This window comes from Zosterops lateralis, assembly GCF_965231275.1.
Source record: "Zosterops lateralis genome assembly, chromosome: 1".
NCBI classification, from domain to species: Eukaryota; Metazoa; Chordata; class Aves; order Passeriformes; family Zosteropidae; genus Zosterops; species Zosterops lateralis.
Genome location: NC_139762.1, coordinates 81,080,042 through 81,100,873, shown reverse-complemented (window position 1 = coordinate 81,100,873; position 20,832 = coordinate 81,080,042). Strand labels below are relative to the sequence as shown.

General features: G+C 37.2%; 1 protein-coding gene across 12 annotated transcripts in view; it reads right to left on the bottom strand.

Moving 5' to 3' along the window:
- Nucleotides 1–20,832, bottom strand: part of SEMA5A (semaphorin 5A) — a 310,831-nt gene that overhangs the window by 228,968 nt on the left and 61,031 nt on the right. The gene's annotated exons all lie outside the window — the stretch shown is intronic.

Genomic DNA, 20,832 nt, shown 5'->3' with positions numbered 1-20,832 from the left:
ATCATCAAGCACTTCAGATTACAATTTACACATTTTCTCCTAAATTAAGAATTTATAAAATTTATATCATATGTGCACATATACACACCCCTTCATGAAATTCAGTGATGTCAAACTGCTGCAGAAGTTGCCAAAGCAGATTTAGACGGTATTCTCCAAGGCATAAGGATCAATCAATGCTAAAGGATAGAAAGTCACTTTCAATTCCATAGTCCAAGGTGGTGGGAGAAGCTTATATTTTTGACAAGACATTGCATCACCTTTTCCTTGCCTCCCACTTTTCAGAAAGGCAAGGACAATTTTAAAACTTGGAAGAGGACCAAATTCTACTTTTTATACTACTATGTACCAGAGAAAACTCCAATTCCTCAGCACTCAAACTACCCGTCACCAGAGCATGTTGATGACAAACTACTCTGAGACATTCAGTCTGTCAAGTAATTAATTATAACTGTTACCATGCAGTAAGTTCTATAGACAACTACAAGCAACCCATCTCCAAGATGCAGTGTGCAAGTGATTTATGCATGCACCCACTACACCAGAATGAGCAGCTGAATTATTAGACTTTGAAATGTTACAAAGAAGGCTGTATACCTCAATTTCCTAAACAAGCCTAACAGTGCTTTCTAAAGTAGTGCTTCCTATAAGCACTTGAACCTGCCCACTGTCTCCCCACCACTCACTTCACAATTCTTATTTCTACATAAACATATCAGATTGTATTCAATCAAATAAAAGCTTAAGCAAGTTTACTTTTATTCTAATCTTCATAATTACCTAAACAAGACTGGAAAGCAGAGTATGAATCCATCCTATTGATTTAGGGAAAACATGCATGCACACAAAAACTAACACGTAAAAGTTAGATTTCCACAGATTTCACACCTTGCTGCCCTTACATTTCTTCATACGGCAACTCTGTTGCTCCTATGACTTTGGTGGCACTCTCATTAAGCACAATACAGTACATACTGTGGGTAGGATAACACCAGAAACTACCCTGAGTATTCCCTAATTTAAGCTAAAATTACTCTAACTCAGTCTACACAGCCCACACCAAACCAGTCTTACAGAAACTGTAAATAAAGCAACCAAAATTAGAAGTCTACTAACTGCAAAAAAAACCACATCAATTATTTTACTGGAAGGTATGCAATCATGTTTTAGTTTACTTTTGCTTTGGTTTAGCATCAGTTGCTAAAGCAAAAAGGCTAGAGTGGCTTTGCTTCATGCCTCTGTCTCCCCTTCTTTCCTTTCAAAAGACGATCAGTTTCAGTGTAACACAAAAACATCTATGAAACTTTTCAGGAAAAACAGCAAACAAATTCAGTTTCCAAACAGCTGTTTGTACCTACTCTCACTGACAAACACCAGTACACAAGAGCCATGGTACATTTCATTTTTCAGAATTCCACTAATTTAAAAGAATCGGGCAGTGAGAGGACCTCTGCAAATGGATAAAAATAGACACAGGTGTATAGACTAGTGGAAGGTTTCAAGAAATAGTCACAAGATTGAAAGCTAAACACATGGGAGACCTGATTCCTGCTGCCCACAGGGCACAGTGCTAAAGTCACTGGTACGTATGATCAGGCAGTGTGATTGAGTCTGGCAGGGGCACTGCGGAGAGCACACGTGCAGTTACCACCTTTGCTGTTATATGGGTGCAGGCACTGCGCCCACCTCACATGTGTCTACTACACTTGAAAAGATATTTGGCTACACACTGAACAGAGCAAAGAAACAACCATGGTCTAGAGACCATGGCTCATCTGCATGCCACGGCTTCCCACTTCTGCTGTGGCTGCACGGCTCTGCTCAGGCAGTGTGCCACAGCAGGACCCCACCTCACCCTCACTCAGCTGGGACTCTGCCCAGCCATTCAGGATCTTCACACAACACCTAATGACAACCCCTGCTCACCTCACAAGACAAAAAAGGACACTGAATGGGGTAAGAACATGCCAGCTCCACACCATTTCACCAGCCAGCCTTGGCTTTTTACTCCACAAAGCTGACAACCTGAGTTAAGGAAGCTGCTCCAAGTTGCTCCAAGTGACTGTGGATGATGTTAGTGGAGCTAAAGTAGAAGTGTTAGGGACACCAGGTAGATGGGGCTTTTCTGCACTTCAGTGTTCTCACCATCTATGCACAGGAGAACTGGACAAATACAAGCAAACTTCACGTACTGCCTAAAATACTATTGAACACATAATTTGCTTTTGTTGACATCTGGCAAGAGCAAAAATCATGTCAAAACTGAAGATGTATCAAAACTGAGAAAGAGAGAGGAAAACAAGAGTAATAGCAAAAAGATAAAAATATTCTGCTTCCTCTCCCCCTCCTCCAAAACATGCCTGCTTTATGCAAATATATCCTACTTTCAGGAATCAATAAAGGATGAATGGTTCCAACTGCAATCCATAACCTTGTGTTCTTTCTACAAATACTAACATTTCTCCTTACAATATATGCTAGCAAATATTACTACTTATCTTTCTCTCTTCATGCTGAAGTGGTCCTTGCATAAGGAAAAAGATCTCATTAAATCCAGCTTATTTGCTTGACTAAAACACGTACATAGGAAGATGGCAATTATTGAGCAGAATCTAGGCATAAGAAACATGAAAGAAATACAAATAGCCTTCTTATAAATCTGCATTTTGTTTATATGCTCTCCAAATCACAATATTGGGCAGAATAAAACCAAAATAAAATAAACGTGGGGATTTTTAGGGTGCAAGAGCAGAACAAATGGAAAAATATCAATAAAATCCTTGAACATGTCCCAGCCACCACGGCTTGAGACCACAGAACCAGCCCATACAAATGCATCCCAAACAGACAGACAGACACCTGGAGACACACAATGCAGAGCAGAAGTGCAGAGTGCTATGCCTGCTCCTGCTTCAGATGCAGGGCTGGGAAACTTCCAGGTCTTGACACATGTGTCTTCTGGTTCAACCCAGAAATTGCATCCAATCAAAACAGGAGCATCCAATCAAAACAGGGCTCTCTTTAGTTCCAGCTTCATTCTCGCCTTTCTGAGCACAGGCTCCCAGGCATGAACAACTGTGGACATGTGCACACACACACAGGTGCATGTAAATCACATAAGCAGTTGATCTGACTCATCCTGAGTTTGTCAGGCTGACTCCATAGGCATGGTAAAGTCAAAATAATCAGAACAGACTCCTTTAGGCCAAAATAGGAGAAATGCAGAGACTCGAGTGCCAGGTCAGGAAACATATTGCTAGCAAGAAAGCATAGACCAGAGTATGTGAAGTCACCAGTCAGCCAGAGTTCTCTGGATGAAAATTACAAAATAGAATGACATAACATTTATCTGGTTTTGCAGGGATTTGACTAATAATAACAACTCACTTAAAGACATTGAACTTGCTCTGCTACTTCCTTTAACTCCATTGAGGTCAAAGTGACAGGACATATTAATGTTCATTTAGTCTTTTAACTAACCACCACAGATTTATAGTCTAAGATCAGCAGCACTTAGTTCTTACAAAAACCCCACCGCGATCCTAAAATAATAATTTTTAAAGTATAATACATTGTTAAGACTGACGACAGAACAAACAGTATTACCTTGTTTAAAATGGTAGAGATGGAGAAAAACAGCAATAAAAGAGAAATTATTGTGGTCTTGCTCCCACTGAAGTCATGTTTTTCATGGAGACTTCAAAGAGCAGGGAAAACATGGCCTTTATCCAACTTTCTGCAAATTACACAACTGGGTAATTCTATTTAAAATAAATCAGTTCTGATACAACTCTGATCTCCTTGAGTTTGACAGCAAAACTTCTGAAAATCTTTATTCTTTAGTGTGACACCATTTATCCTTATGCTTCTCTCGTGTTTTACTGAAGTCTATAGGACATTTCAAGTGCTCTGTTGCCACTGGTATCTGCTGCCTACATGTCTCCAAACTTTTACATGGTTTTCTGAACCTGAATTTCACTGGGTTGATGATCCAGGCAGACTTTTCCAGTTCCAGGATACTGACAAGAATATCACCTTTTAGTACCTTTCAGCCAAATTCAGTGTTAGTACTGCGGACACAAAAGGCCAAGAGTGTCATGACTAGAGAAATCAACTTCATAATGCAAGTCAAAGAAAAGAAATATTGAGCTATGTAGCATATGTACACAAGATTTGTTTCTGGGTGTATCTCTACAAGACTTAGATAAAAATAAATGTTTCTAGCATTTTTGGGTGTCCTTAAGATGAAACTCAATAGGTGTATTATGTTTGGTTTGGGGTTTTTTCTTCAATTTGGTTTGGTTTTGTTAGTGTGCATTTGCATTTTAATATTGCAGAAGGATACCGTGCAATGGTCTTCTGAAGAGATCTCCTTTCTTCCCCAATATGCAACACTATACTGCTTTCACCTCTTCTATAATTTTCACCTGTAAGACAAATAGTCTCAACATCACTCCACTCACCCTGACAGGAGCACAACTATTCTTGGAATAATATGTCATTCCTTTTCTGGAATTCTTCCAAGTAATTTCATGTTTTAACCGATTCTCTGATTAAAGTCACATGCTGGTAGCTGATGCTAGCACATAAATCTTAAATTTCATTGATTATCATGTTTCCCAAAATCTTTGAACATTTGGGGAAAACGAGCAAAACTGAATCCCCTGTAATTTAGTCTGCATAAAACAGTTGCTTCCTTCCTGTCATTAACCAGTACATGGCTCCCTTATTTTCCAAAGGCAGCAAGTAAGCTAAGAAAGGTAAATCCAAAACTATGAGTATCATGAAAGATTAGTCCTTAACAAATGCATCTTTAAATATATAACCATTAAAATATTGTTTTCTCTGACCTTTGGCAAAAGTCAGTGAACCTTTTTATTTCAGTTTTAAAAAATTCAGATGAAGCTTAGATGACAGACAATTCCTAGAGAAAGAAAAAGCCCACAAGCCCCAGGGAAGTCTTAGATTTTATTGACTATTCTGAAATACATTTGCTGTACTGCAGGATACCAGCTGATACATTTTCTGTAGCATAATTAATTCAGAGACATCTGCTTGCTAGCGGACCAAGGATGGAGCTTGGGGTTATGAGACCTGGATTATAGTCCTCACTCAGGAACTGATTTGTGGTGTATCTTTGAGAACATTGACCTGACCCCATTTCACCATTATAAAATGTGAAGATGTCTTTTAATATAACCCATGTTCTTTAAATAGAATGCAAGTTTTTATACATCTCAGTGAACTGCTTTGGAAACACCACAGTTCCAATTAAGACTGAACTCCTGAGGATAGTGACAATTACAGGAAACCTTTATGGTTGTGTTCTCTCAGTCAGAGAGCCCAGCTGCCTTCTGGAGAAACAGGACTGAACAGATTCATGTAGGTACTGCAGATGCCAAATAATAACAAAAAGTCTAATCCTGAATATTGCAGCTGCTGATAATGTTCACTGCCTAACAATGCAGAAAGTATTACACTCACTACTGCTTACAACATGCACTGCTATAGAGAAAGAAAGAAAAAAAAAAACCCAGTGGAATGTAGTCTGGGAGAATCCAAGATGATCATCTGAAGAGGAAAATCCAACTCAGTGCATATTGCCTGAGGTTATTGGAAAAGTGTCTGCTAATATGCAGCAGGCTCCCATAATTGCGCAGCTGAAGTAATAATACCCCAACAAAATGCAATTACAATGTACAGTGTTTAAAAACTCTGCCAGTTTTTACACGTCAGTTTATTCCAAAAGCTGGCTTATCCACTTTGTTAGTCTAAGTGTTCCAATATGATTTAAAGAAATCATGTCCATTCCATTTTAAATACAGGAGATCATATTAAACCCTAGGTAAGTCTATAAATGTTATTTGTTATGTGTCAGGAAAAAAATAATTGACTTGTACTCTGCTTTTCCCAATGGGGGGAGAATTTTTAAACCTTATGGGAAGGGGGGTTGGGGTGGGGAGGGGAGTGTGTGTGTACATCGATTGGTACAACTCATCAACAAAGTTTATACAGTTTAGGTTCCCAGCCCAAATGTACTGAAATCATTTATGATATGAGAAAGAGAAGTAACAACAGTTCCTTTGTCTGTGGTGCTTTCATATTCTGTGTCATTTTTTTTCTGGCTTTGATTGTTCTCCTTCAGTGATGGATGCTTTCCCTTCTTCCATCTCAGCATGCATGAGAGAAAGACAAAACTTAACATATCCATCACTGGAGCCAGAACACACAGCACAGTCCATCTGGTACCATAAATCCCAAAGTGATAGATGCTCCCTGCTTCCCCCAGCATGAATCTTAGCTCTTCTGCTCTCTCTTCAGCATGAACTTGATTGCTGTGGAGTTTAGGGTTCATTCATTTAGGTGACTGCAGAGATTGCAAGAATATGGTTGTTGTGATGCGGACATATTCCAAGCCTGTCTGAAATATTCTTACCTAGGGCCAAATGTTTTCCCCATCAGCAATGGAAGCATGCAATGCTTTGGCATTCTTCTAGCAGCCTATCCCTCTCTTTGCCACCCAACGTGCACGCAAACTCCCATCTCCCTGGCTGCTCACCATGCTGAAGCAATCACAAATGCCTCAGGCTACGCAAATAGAGAGAGGTAAACACTTCAGTCCTGGGCACCATCCCAGGGAGGACGCACACAATAATTTCCAAGCTCCTCAATAGATTTTTTTTCTTGTGTTCAGTACTAACAAGATTAAGGAAGAAGAGTTTTAATATACAAGTAGGATCTCTGTCAAGATTTTGATTACAATGCCTACCTTGTCATAAGCCATTGTTGAAAACAAATGCCTTTTATCCTCTGCTGTGTCCTAGGCTTAAAAAAGTAGGCAATGGATCCCAGAACTGCCCTGAACTGTGCCCACAGTGAACTTCCTTTCACAGCTCTCCCTTCTCCTGTATCTCTAATCCACAGAATCTACACTTATTTTCAATTAACTTATTACATCCACAGTAAGTAGAGCATGAAGTACAGGATTCCACATTCAGCTCAGGCGGCTGAGAAAGAACACCTGGATCTGATTTTGGTTCCTCTATTTCAACTTTGAGATTTCATTTTCATACAAAAATATAATGTGAAAGAGAGCAGGAGATTTTGGTAGTTGGTGTTGGGGTTGATCTGGAGTTTTGGTACTCAAGCTTTGGGAGAACTTACACAGGAAAGTATGCAGAGGCACAGGCACATTGTCCTGAGGCACATTTATTAAAATGCAGTGTTAACTTCAGTACCAGTTATTGGCTCTCATTATCTTTGCCAACTCACCAAGCAACACTTACAATTCTGATGTTAAAATGCAGCTTCAAATATGAAGCAGTAATACATACAGAACTAACTGCAGTAAACTCACTAATTCACAGGAAACTCCTATTGGAAACTCCATTAGGAATGTCCAAGACCTTGAATTGTGAAACAAAGATTTTGCTTACTAGGCCAGAATAGTAGGATGCATGTCCTGTTTAAATTTATCTGCAAGGATTTGTATTATTCCATTTTTTCTGATCTCTTGTAATTATATATGAGGAAAGAGGTATTTGATTTAGAACACCTGCATCAGAGCAAGACACTACAATTTTCCTAGATCAACTGCAGGAAATAAATAGTACAAACAAGCAGAAGAAACATCAAAGACACACCCAAACTTCATATGGAAATCCTGATTTTAAGACTGGTACTCCCTTCAGAAATACAAACAATCCTGCTGGAAAAGCTGCCATATTCCAAAGTTCTCATCATCTTTCAAAGGTAAGATAACCCTAAACAATGCAACAAAGCAAAGAGAAGCTGCACCGCAGATAAACTTGTGAGATAATCCCACTTTGACTAAGAAAAACTTCAAACTCTACCACTGACTTAATATATATAGATGATACCCTTGCTGCAATTGTCAGGGCTTTTGCCCACCACACAATTTATTCTCTCATTTTCTAGCCCAAGGTCTGAATTTCTTCAAAACAAATTAATTTGGCTCTCACATTACTTTATGCTGGAGGCAGTACTGATAGACAGAGATCACAAATGAAAATTAGACCACACAGAAGGGTATACTAAATTTTCCTAAAGAAACACAATGTTAAAATGGGGTTAACATTAAAATGGATATAACATTAAATTAATAGAATTTTAAAAATATATAACATTTTGAAAAAAAAAAAGTATTTTTTACCATCACCGCAGATGAGACAAAACTGAACACAAATGTGTAAGCATGTGGGAGACATTCTGCCATCATGACACCATGCAGTCAGTGCTGGCCCAGAAGTGCACATCATTTTACATGTCCAGGAGGCCCCTCTGGTTCTCTCCCTCAGAAATTGAGCAATAGTGAAGGCTTCAGTTAAACAGAATTTCAACTTAAACTTCTTCTTCCTTTTCACCACAGGAAGAAGGACTTAATGCAAAGGGAACATTTACTTTCAGATATGGAACCCTGACTTACTGAAAACATGTGCATCCTAGCAGGGCACTCACCAGATACACTGGTATAAGCTTCTTTGCTCTGTTCTGTGTTAATCAACTAAAAATTATGCAACTGTTTGAACTGGTCTGAGGACTAAATTTTGCTGTTAATAGAATAGTCCTTTCTTCACCAAAATCAATCCATTAAAAAAAAAAAAAAAAAACCAGGCAATACCCTCCCTCCTTCACTTCTGTTAATTTCTTATACCCCCTCTCCTCTCTTGGTGGTGGAAAAGAAACTAAAATCAGTTTATTTTTACCCTCCACTGCCAGTCAAAATAAAGCTAAAAGATGCCTTTTGCTTTAGTTTGTGTCCACACATTTCTATGCAAAGAGTTATCTTCAGATATTTCCTCTAGTAAGAGTCAAGTCATAGTCTAAACTGAGTTACATCTAGAGAACTTGGTCTTTGAGAGATCAAATACACCTCCCCAGTGTTCCTTGCCCAAAATTAGGCTCTGAATTCAGGAAAACATTCCTCTTTATACAATTCTAACCTATGTTACAGTCCCTCCTCATTCCCCAAAAAATACTCTTAAGGTCATGGTTCAGATGCAGCATTTGAAGAAAATTTTCTCTACCCAGAAATAGATCTTTTGCACTGCTTTGTGTGCTACTACCGGGAAACACTGGGAAAAAAAATGGGAAAAGTTTTTCTATTTCCTTGTTGGAACATGCTGTTCCCCAAAACACCTATGGGCCTTTTACTTGACAGCTAAAGTCTCAAAAGTTTGTAGAGCAGACAATCAGTTAAATCTGGTTTTGGATGCAGCACAGGGCAGTTCTCAAGGCAGAGACCAAACATCAGGGGGAAAAAAAGATGAGCACTCTTTTTTTTACTTGATTTTGCACATCTTGTTATGGCAGGCTGGTGATATGCAGCTGTTAGAATGCAGCTTATAGGCACAAAACACAAAGAAGAACCTGCCCTCCTGTAGCTCAGTAATTCCTTGTCCTCCTATCCAAGTTAAAATCAGTTTTCTAAATAAAAGCTAAAATTGATAAGGGGAAGCTCAAGAAGAAAGTTACAGTTATCACAATATCTTCCCTACATCCTTTTCAGTGACACCTTTAGAAATGTCAAAGTCTTTTGACAGCAGTATGGCAAAATTAGCAAAGCTCATTTTTGCATCCCATTGTATCTTATCAGTACAACTGGATGAAAAGCCAATAAAAGCTGCTCAAAAACACCTCAGTTCTGACTCCCTAAACTGCATAGTAGAAATCTTGTGGGGAAACCTGTGTAAAACCCCAAGTTAGTTGCCCATCTAGTCCTGCTAACTCTGTGTGTTATATACTGCACAGGAACAAAATCTCTTCAGGTGTTTTCTCCCATTCTGCATTAGCCTGTGTTCCACCAAGCATATTTTGCTCTTTTACTTGCCTTTGTGTATCAGAGAGTCAAAGGACAAAAAAGATGCAAAAAGTCAGAAAAATAACATCCCTTTTTTAGGATGTACTCCAAAATAATTGCCTCACAAGAAACACCTTCATTTGCAACAGCATAACCAAGGGGAGCAGCTTTTACTTTCTTTCAATTTGTTTTTACAGACATACTACTTGTGATGCGTGATCCAACTCCTTAGGGAAAAACGATTGGTTAAGGATGCCAGAGATGTCTCCTTGATGACAAAGGAATGAGGAGAGTTGGAGAGTAGCAACCGTGGTAAAAATTTCATTCAGATTACTCTAAGTATTCCCAGTGGTCTCTACAAAACACCAAATAAACAGGACTGCAAGTGTTTAAATTCCAATCTCAGCCTTCAAATACCTATAAATATTCCCAAAGGACTAACGAGGAGTAGTCCATCTCATAAGAAATACTGACAGTGCAGGATGAAGCTCACCCTTAAAATACTGGAGAACTGGTGAAGGAACTAAATGTTTAATGGATCCAACATTTCCAATAATTTCATCCTACATCAGAAGAGCATTCATCTGCTCGGCCTTTCTTCCTGGACAGTCCTATTTTTAAATTAACTGTACGACAAAATGGTTCTATTTATATATTATAAAATGCAATAAGGTCTCTGAAACAAATTAGACTTGAGACATAAAGAAGGGAGAACTATCACATAAGAACACTTCTGGATGGATGTGATGCCTTGCTCAGTTCAGACAAGTTACATCATTTCAACTGCTTCTCTACCCCTCAAAATGGGTTCGACACTTATACAAGACATGAAGATATGGCTAAACTCTTGTTTGCAAGAGTTTTAATTGATCCTCAAGAAAATTTACCAAGATGCAAAATTCTTTATATTTACTGAATGTTAGTTCTGCTTTCACAGAACTAATACTTCTGCTCAAAGACACACTGTAGCATTGATTCTGTTTTGATATTAACTCTAGGAATTGGTCTACTAGAAGTTCAGACGTATAGTAAAAGTGGCAAATGGCCCACACTTCAAGGCTTTTCAGAGTTTTATTGCCCTCTTTTAATTATCTAATTTTACAATGTAATTCTTCATTATTTATCTTGGATTACCCCCTTAGATTCTCATCTCAAAGAGCAACAAAAACAAAGGAAAGTTGTCTCATGGAGCCCTCAAACACTTTCTCAATAGCAAGGTTGGTCAAAGTAGACTTAAAAGACCACAGCAAACTCTTCTGAAATTCTTTTTAAATACATCATCTGCCATATTTAGAAAGAGTTTTCTCCAGCACACACTCAAATCAAAACTTAATTTAAAATGCTAGTACCTCATCCTGCAGATGACAAGCTTTGAGTTCCCTCATGGTTTTTCATTAAAAGAAACCCCATAGCTTAGTCCTGCAAAATAGCTCTAAGAACTTCTACGTCACGGATTATTAAATTGAATCAAAAGGAGAAATATGTTTAAAATGCAACATAAATCTGAAACTTGATAAACATCATCTTTAATCCTATCGAGCATTTATTTTACCTAAACAACTTATTTTTACTAAACTCTCATTGAAGTCCTAAGAAAATCTGGTCACGTCCAGCTACGAAAGGAAAACAATATTTACAATTATTTCCAGGGATTTCATACCTTTTTATTGTACTGTTTTTCCCCTTCCTAGAACCTCAATTTTAATACTAAGGAGTAGGTAAGCAAAAGAATGTACAAGTAAAATCATTACCACAAATCCTAAACACAAGAGAGAACAATTAATTGTACTTTATTGTGTGTGCTTGAATAGGTAATTCACACTTAAACAGGAGAATAAATTTGTAGGTACTATTTCCAACTGGGCAATCACCTATCGCCCTTAAAATTCAAGTATTCTAACACACATATATACATGTACCTATACAAAATACAAAACAATAATAGAATCACTTATCATGGTTATCCAAACCATTACCAATCTTTAAATATTTTATCATAAAACAGCGGGGAAAAATCAGATGCTAGAAAATTGAGTTAACTTTCATCTCTAGTCATGGGCATCACATATAATATAGCTGAGAACTCACACCAATAAACATTTTTCATTTAAAAATAAAATGCTGCAGTACACATATATTAAAAAAGGCAACAGCAGAAGTCCCAAGACAATATTTTTGAGAACACCAGTTTTCTAATATCCAGGCATGCATACACTGCAGTGTCTCTTTGGCTTCTAACATAGAAAGTATCTCCAGAGACAATACTTCATCCTTGTCTAGGATGCTACCAGGATAATGAAATTCACAATCTTAGATGCATTTAGAGTCAAGGAACAAAGTCACTCCACAGGACAATTGCCTTCTGTTCCTGTACCAGGCAAATTAAAATCCCTTCCTTGTGAAGAACTGAACATCACGGATCCTACAATTAAAACTGCCAAACAAATAAAGAGCACATCTTCAGAGAAAAGTGGAAAAATATCAAAGTCACAGCCATGATTCAAAACAATCTGGAAACTGAAGATAAGAATGGAGGGACAACAGAAACAACAATAACTAACAAAATGGGACGGTTCAAGGTGTTAACTAGAACAAAGAACAGTTTCTTTCAATTGGAAGAAGCAAATACTGCAAAAAGAGGCCACAGAAAGGACCACAATCTCTGTGCCAAGCACTAAAAAATAATAATAATAATAATAATTAAAAAAAAACTCCTCCAAAATAATCCCAAAATTAAGCCTGTAAGAATGATAAATGATTAACCACATCACTATCAAGATTTTTAATGCAATTCATTTGCGAAGTACCAGTCACAAATCACAATTGACTGAGATCTGATTACGGGTGCCACCAAACCTATGAAATACCAATGGCGAAATGACAAGGACCTGTCATTGCTCTGTGTTTGATCTGTTATTTTCCCAGCCAGTAGTCCTCAGTCTGTAAATGCCATGCAAAAATGCCATCCTGGACACAAGGAAAAACACCAGCAATTACTCCTTTGTACTCTCTTCTACAGAAGGCCTGATCATTAGTTGCAAGTCTCTCAGCTTCAGAGATACTTACACTCAGAGCCTATTTAGAATAGACCTTGTTGGACTTTATGAATCTTTGTTTTAAATCAGTTGCAGCTCTTGGCATATTATACAGAAGCTGCTCTTTTGCCAACATGAACACAAGCTTTTCAAGATGGATTTTGAAAAAGGTAAACTCTCCAGCAAAATGGCTATAAATAACAACTCCTTAATGGTTTAAAGCTTTTTCTAAGCACTGGTCACAGTCTTCAATAGTCCAGCACTTCACCAGATGAAGCAAGACCAGCAGAAGGGCACTTGAAGCAAAACACAACTTCACAACTTTCTTCCTCTTAAAAAGGAAAACTGAAAAAAAAAAAAGGGGGGGGGGGGGGGGAGGGGAGGATAAAATATTTATGAAAAATTAATGGAGTTTGTCTCCTCCTAGTTATATGAAGAACAATTTTTGGTAGTTGGATATCTAGAAATACTCAGAGTGCTTGTCCAAACACTGCCAGTGTTCTCCTCTCTGCCATACTTCCCATGAACTGAGAGAGCTCTGAGGCCTCAAAGAGGTTAGAGGGAAGAAGGAAACCTAAGGTCAGAAACAAGCTTAAACTGACCCAGCTGTAATAACAAAACCACACAGGCTTACAACTCAATGATTTTTTACTCAAAAAAGACCCACTGGTTTAAAAAACTTATCATTTTCTTCATGCAGATTATATAAACAGAATTTCTTGCTTACACAACTATGTTTGTTTGTTCCATACAACAGTAGAACAGGCTTTTAAAAGCAAAGTGAAAAAGGTGCATAAATGTGACTTTTAAATCACAAAAGCCTATAGCTAAATCCACACTGAACACATTGAAAAGTTTACTTAAACGTGCTTTGTGAAACAATATTACCGCATGGGAAAATTCCCTAGGAAATAAAACAATTTCCCAGAGGACTGTCATTGCTGAAGGCGTAATTGTCTAAATGCACAAGAATTGTTTAAACTTTCAAAGTATTTTTTAATTTGGGGGGTTTGGGGGGAGAGGTAAGGATGTTCCTCTTTCAGAATGCAGTTGTGAGTAACTTATTACCTCGGCAGCCTCTTTTTTAAAGCACCCTGTCACCTCCACTACCTTTACACAGCAGGTGAGAAAAACATGCAACATTTACTCTTCATAAATAGGGCAGTTGCCAAAGCCACTTGATATTTTGATGTGCTGGAGGCTTTCGCAGATTACAGTCATGGCAGACATTAGGGTCAGCAACATTGCATGCAGGCAATTCTCTCATGCTGAAATACTCAAAGCAGCTGAAGCCCTTTTATCTAATGTACACACATTTTCTAAAGCCTGATCCTTGATATCCATGCCAAATATGCTTGAGAGGTGAAATGCAAAGTGAAATTATTGCACCATCTTTCACAACTGGGAAATGCAGCTGTGGCCTGTTCTTTCACATTCAGGTCCATGACTGTAAACGAGAATTTTCCTAGCACATCTCTCTACTGCCTGTTTTACCTCCAACCTGCCTTTTCAACCAGCCACTGCTGCTAATTTATCACCAGGCCTTCCTTCCAACTCATCTCTCTTCAGAGAAGCTGCACATCAGGATCTGCAAATCCCTTCCCTGTTCTCCTGTCCTTTCCTACTCTAATTTGCTGAAGCCTTAACACAAACTTGCAAGAGCACAGTTGTTTACAACACAAGACAGACTTGTTTCAGTGTTCCTGCGTACTCCTTTCAATTCATCATCCATTGCTTTGTTTTAAGGTGGAAACATTTTGCTTTCCTCTATGGTTAACAGAGCAGTTCTCATTGCAGCTCTTTATTATTAAACATCTCCCCTTTTTCCTCTGCTTGAGGGCACAAACGTGACAGTCAGAGACCAATTCTGACTTATAACTGATAACTACCTGATTCTGATAACTACCTTTTCAAAATAAAATACTAAATAATAAAATATCCTTAATAAAAATGTGCATATAATATTTGTAGTGAGCATGTCCACGCAGAAAATAAACAGTTTCCATGGATATATGTCAACACAATTGAGTGTGAGGTGAGAAATCCAGTAAGCGTAAGTGACCCAACATAAGCAGTGTATGTCAGAAGGGAAATCACAGGAACACAGCAGACTGACTTCAGTTACCATCATAAGTGAGGAACCCAGGAAATACTGGCAACCTATTTGATTTGTTTGTTAAAAGATATGATCTTTGAAGAGCTACAGTCATATAAGATGAAAAGGTTCACTTTTCATGGAAGCAGAACACTGTAAATACATGGTTGGATTGTGGATAAAGAGATGTATCATCTAAATAAAACTTAAGTTGCACATGGCAAGAAAACACAATAAAGTTATCAGAATAAAAAGAAGTATCGTGCTTTTTCACACTTGCCAGACCCTACTTTCCTATATTAAAATTCCTAGTAAATTAGTCCAAATCCTTAAAAGACGAAAAATAACAAGCGAGAGATTCTTCATATAAAGAATGTAATTCTTTTTTCAATTTAAATCCAAAATTCCTTTAAGCAAGAAACGAGACTTATTATTTCCTATTTATTCTACTGTTCTACCACAAAGATTAAAGAAAGTCTCAACAACAATGAAGATGAAGTGGTTTCATATTAATTAAGTACTCATTAGAGAGAGGCAACTTCACCCCTATCTCAACAAAAAGCATTTTAAACCATCACAAGAACATCAGAAAGAAAAGCAACTCTGCATTCAGCATTAAGCATTTCAGTCATGTTACTGATTTCAAGCTCAGTATTCTATTTAGTGTAGCTGTTTTATATTAGGAAAAGAGCTACTCATTCTATGGAACTGGACTCACACTGCTTAGTACAACAGGCCTGTGCAATTAGAAATGACCAGCTGTAATTCAGAAAAAAAGTAATAATTCAGAGAGAATGACCTCCTATAAACCACAGACATTTAAACTTTTACAGTCCATAAACTAATAAATTATGTGTCTGAGTGGGTCACAGAGGATCACCCTTAAGAGAAGTTAAAGAGGAGGACAGAGAGGCTGAGACCTGGCTGCTGGGGAAGGAATGGCACCAAGCAAGACAGGACAGACAGCAGCTGCTCTGGACACTCAGGTCTCCAGTTTTAACAATGCAGCAAGGTCAGGCATATGCAAAAGGATGTGCCAGGAAAGCCATACAACACAACTTCTCCATGTACCTTAGAGCAAAGAAAAAAGACAATACTCCAAGGCTTTGAGATTTATAAGACTGTCTCCAGGAAATAATGTTTTACATAAAAATATAATCTGATAATTCTGTACAACAGTACCCTTTTTTTTTTCTTTTTTTCTTTTTTTTTTTTTTTTTTGCTAAAGCAGAAACATAGGATTTGCTTATTTCCTTCCTCTTTATCTTTCTCCTCAAGAACCAAGAATGCAATATAAAAGTCTAACCAGCTCACCACCTATCTTTGCTAGCATTTATCTTACAATTCTGCTTCTATGGTACTTTTTTCCTACGTAAAACAATGTCTACTCACTTACTATATATGTGTAACATACTAAAAACATGTATATACAAAACCTAACACTGACATGCAAAAAAACCCCAAAAACAAACAACCAAAACCATTAAAATAAAATAAACCATTTTAACTTATCAAAATAAATCATCTTCTCTGCCATTAAGCAACTCAATTAAATATAAATGTAATGCATTTATTAGAAGAGCATGTAGGAGAATACAGCTCAAAATATTTCCAATTTCAATGTAATTTTTCTATTTAAAAAGATAGCAACTTCATGACTTATCATGTTTGTGCTTTTAAGCTGAGATAGAGCTGCAGAAATTCCCTCTGTATCTTCTAAGATAGTGCAACCATCTACCATGAAAAGTCACAGATGGCTTGCTACTCTAAGTGTACAGCAGGTGAAAACAAATGCCACATCAGGGCTGTTTCTCTGCACAGTAACAGAGTTTTCAGTGTGATGGCTGCTTTAAAGGTTACAAAGAAGATATTATTCAATTATCTCAAACTTGCATTTCCTATGCATTGAACTTACCCAGCTTTAATAAAAAAAGTGTTCTGCTCATCACTTATGCATCTGAAGTTTTTTTCTCTATAAAGCTGGCATTCTGTCAGCTTAGAGATTGCCTGCTAAACTACCCATCTTGGCTTTCATTATGAAAAACAGGAACAGGCATGCTTTTATGAGGCAGACAGCCAAAAATGAGTTATACCCAACAATTTATATAATTACAGAAAACACAAATTTGCTGAGATGCATGTAATATGAAAATTAAACTTATTTCTATTTTTAAAAATTTGTCTCATCATAAGTAATTACATACCTACAGTATTTATTTCAGAAAACTAGATCAGCATCTAACAATTTCTAATACAAAGAGCATTCCATAGCTAATTCAGGGCAAGTATAATGTACTTCTAATTATCTACATGTAGGGGTTTTTTTTATAAAAATATGCATAAAGCAACTGATACTGGGGGTAAAAAATAAGTAAACGTTGTTTAGCATTTATATCACCATACAACCAAAAGAATAACCACAGAAATTTTCTCCTCATTCAGAAGCCCTTTCAAAACGCAAGGCTTCACTATTTTTCCCCTAACATTTAGCACTAAATACTGAATATTTACTTAACGCTTATAAAATGTAAAGCATTGACTGTAGTGTTATCAACCATTAATATTCTTCATTAAATATCTGTAACAGCATCAGCCTGTTAATACAACTACCTGCCAGTCAAAACAAACAGCAATTCCTGGTCTTCTAACAGTAGGAGGAGACTGGAGAAACGCAAAGAGCTATGAAATAATACAATAATCTTCAGAACACACATTTAAGTCTGGAACACAACACCAGTTTTCTAGAAACTGTGCCCCTGTGGTGTGAGTAATACCAGAGAAAGAACTAGCCCTGCAAACTTCCAAAGTCCACATACAGTTTGTGGGAAAGACAAGATCAGTTATTCCTCATATAGCAAATCACACTCTATCATTTCCATTTCCAGCAATATGGATATAGCAGCTCACTGACATTTATATCTTGACTTCCCAAATAATAATAACCAAGGTATATTTTCTCTTTCAGGGGTTGATGGGGAGAATGGGAGGGGGAGCCTGATTCTTTCCATTAACAAAACAAGAAGGATTTGATATTTATTATGACCACAGAAATTTCACCTTGGACAACACAAATTTAACTTCCGACTAAATCTTCTCAAGAGTGCCTTGGGAACTAACACTTATTCACAATTGAAATTGATCTGTGATGCTTGTACAATGACCTTACTGCATCAATATTATCTAGACTTATTCTAGACTCACACACAAATTATTCCAACTTGACTATCTTGGTTATTTCATAGCTTTTCCCCCACATCCTGTTTAATTTTTTTTATTATTATTTTTTTTCTTTTAATTGAGACTGAAGCTCATAAAATCATTCCTTGTTTAATTTTTCTCCAGCTTCATATATTGAACAGATCAGATACTTAGGAATCTAAAAGGCTTCACTTTTTTTGTATAAGTTCTAATTCCTCAGTCATAAGTAATCTTGCATCCCCTGCTCCTCCAACATCTTGAACTTCTAAAACATCACAGGAGATTCTAGACAAAGGTGGCTCACCTTGTGTTCACCTCTCCTGGCATCCCTGCAGCGCAACCATTTTACACACCAAGCCTACACACACACACACAATGGACAGATTGGTACCTTTCTGAGTATGTACAAAGTGCTTTCTGCCTCCTTTTAATCTAGAAGGGAGAAAGCTCTTATATACATGGAAATAAAATCCAGTCAGCTCAAGCTGTTCAAAAATTCACTGTAAACATAACATTTACCACTTCCGACTTTGCATTGAAAAGCAAGAATAAAAATCAAAGGACAAGATTACATTACACTGGTTCCATCATTTCTTATCTTCCAAAATTCTTTATTAAACTCCATGTTTTTATGATAATCAGCTTTACAGCATTATTCCTTTTGAGTCAACTGGTTTACTGCCATGAAACCACTGCATAATTAGCCCAAAACATACCAGCCACAAGTCCCTCTAATTCAACTCTACTATCTTATCCCTTCTATATCAGAGCAAACATCTCTCTTTCAAGCAGATATTTCAGTAAAATATAGATATAAGCAGTATAACCAATGCATATGACTGAGAAAGAACTAAGTATAACCCAAGAGATGCATGTGCAGACCAGCAACCACATTCTTTTGAAGCTGGAAATCAAGGAGGGAAGGAAGATGCAATTATCACAGAGTAGTAATAAACCCATTTTCATTTGTCTCATGATTTCCAGCTGATAAATCTGAGAATGTGCCAAAGCATTCCGGAGGTACTAACACCATCCTGTATTAGGCCTATATTATAACACATTCAGCTGCATATTTGCTTCTGACTAATGCTGGCGTCAGAGTATCCAAAATACATCTCTAACAATGGAATGGGTTGCTTGTTCATAAAACAACAAGGTTAAAAGTCACCATTCCTGAACTCATTTTTGTACTTTAAAAGAAATTAGGTAATAGTCATTATGTGTCAATACTTAAGACCATGATGAGAATCTAAAAAAAAAAAATCTAATCTATATGAATAATGAATATAGATATTCATATTTTCATTTTTTGAATTTAGGAAGCATTTACTCATCAAAAAAGTATGCAAATATATCATCACAGGGGAAAAAAATTAAAAAGATAAAAAATACCACTAAATGGATTTACTCAAAACAGCTTTTACCTACCTAAAATTAATTAGTGAAGTTACAAATACAGGTTTCACTATTTAGAATAGTCCAACCAGCAACTCACAGGAAGGCACAAAGTTTGATGTAGTCCATGCTGAGACGCAATTCTTGGTAGGGCCACAGTTCAAGCAGGGACAGTAGAGCACATGCCAACACCTGAACTACTGCCAGTATGCAGAAATAGCAATTCTGACTAAATACCTCATCCAGTTTTGACGAGAGTAGAACTCAGCCAGCTCATTGGTTTTTGAAGTCTAAGCAAATACCATCACTTGTTTAAAAAAAAAAAAAAAGTATTTTAAAATCAATTAATCCAAGTTAATATTTGAAGTTTCAAATCAGATTTTAGCTCTTAACTGGCAGGTATCTCTAATCTCCACGTTTCTCTTTTCACATTTCCCACTATCCTTAAACACAAAAGTTTTTAGAGGTCTTGATAGTTCCAGCAAAGATCCAAACATTCCCAAATCAATTTCTCCAAAAGGCCAGAGCGCTAGAAAATACACTCCAAATGGTTATACTTACAGATAGCTTGTGTCCAGCAGAATAACAGCAAAAGCATTTGCACATCACTGAACTAAGTTAATAGGTTTGTTTTGCATTCAGTACACCCCAGCTTGCAACTTAGCTAGTCAGCACTACTCTAATCAGAAGAGGGCACATACTTGTACAGAAAAAACAAAGAAGTCCAAAACTAACAAGAAGAAATCAGAGGGAAAGATTAAAAGTGAGATATGACTTGCTTTTTCTAAAATGCAAGAGAAAAACACAAGTTCATTTCACAGACACTGTTATGTCTGTATATACCCAGATATGGTCTCTCTTGTGGGGTCCTCAGCAGCACAAGCAGCAAGGACACCTGCAAAGATAAGGAAGAAAAACAAATTTTCCAGGTAAGCAGAGAGGCCCTTAACTTAGACAGCAACAACAGCCTGGGACAAATTTCCTTCATTATTTCCTACTAACTCAGAATGAAATATTAAAAGCTTTCTGTGGCATATCCTTTCATATAGTCAGTAAAACAGTGAGTGGAAAAGTGCCTACCCTCACATAAACTCATTGAAACGAGGCACATGAGGCAGATTTTCACATTATTGCCATTTCATATGCATGAAAACAATCAGCCTTCAAGCACTGAAAAACTGCTCTTTAAAGTGTGGGTCAATAGCATAAATGTGATTAGTCAGATATCAAGAGGAGGGAGGTGAGCAAGGGATAGAAAAGCCTTTTTCCCATTTTGTCAGGAAAAAATA